Source organism: Columba livia, chromosome 1 (genome assembly GCF_036013475.1).
Source record: "Columba livia isolate bColLiv1 breed racing homer chromosome 1, bColLiv1.pat.W.v2, whole genome shotgun sequence".
Classification (NCBI taxonomy): domain Eukaryota; kingdom Metazoa; phylum Chordata; class Aves; order Columbiformes; family Columbidae; genus Columba; species Columba livia.
In genome coordinates this window covers 204,445,909-204,446,732 of record NC_088602.1, presented here as the reverse complement: position 1 = coordinate 204,446,732, position 824 = coordinate 204,445,909, and positions in this window count along the sequence as shown.

The following is an 824-nucleotide window of genomic DNA, read 5'->3' as shown; positions in this document are numbered from 1 at the left end:
GCAGCTTTTATTAAATGTTTCCATCATGTTTTACAGCAGTTTAAGGAAATGCAGGTTTCTTTGTGGTTTTGCTGACTGTATTGATCTGGTGCCCCCTTCTCCTGGCTGCCCTCTCCCCTGCCCCGGGGGGCTCGGGCTGGGGGCTGAGCCCCCTTGTCACTGCACCCAGGTGAGCATCTGCCATGGAAGGGTCCCAACCAGCACTCTGCAGACCTGGTGCTGCTTCAGCACCAGACCCCTACCAAAGCACACCGCAGACTGGTCAAACAAGGGTGATGCTGCCTGTGAACGGCCGACGAGGTCCAACCAGTCTTGCCTGGACCCCATTTTCCAACAACTGCTAATACAAGAGGAATGCAGCATGTTCTTGGATGCTGCTGAGGTCTTGGTGCTTGTTCCCCCCTTGCCAGGGCCCGCTGGCTGCTCTTGCACCAGCAGTTATAATCACAGAATCATAAAATAGTTTGGGTTGGAAGGGACCTTCGAAACTCTAGTCCAACCCCTGCCATGAGCAGGGACATCTTCACCCAGGTCAGGTTGCTCAGAGCCCCGTCCAGCCTGGCCTGGGATGTCTCCAGGGATGGGGCATCCACCACCTCTCTGGGCAACCTGGGACAGGGTTTTACCACCCTCATTGTAAAAAATTTCTTCCTCTTGTCCAGCCTGAATCTCCCCTCCTTTAGTTTAAAACCATCACCCTTCGTTCTATCACAACAGGCCATGCTAAAATGTCTGTCCCCATCTTTCTTATCGGCCCCTTTTAAGTACTGAAACCCCGCAATAAGGTCTCCCCGGAGCCTTCTCTGCTCCAGGCTGAACACCCC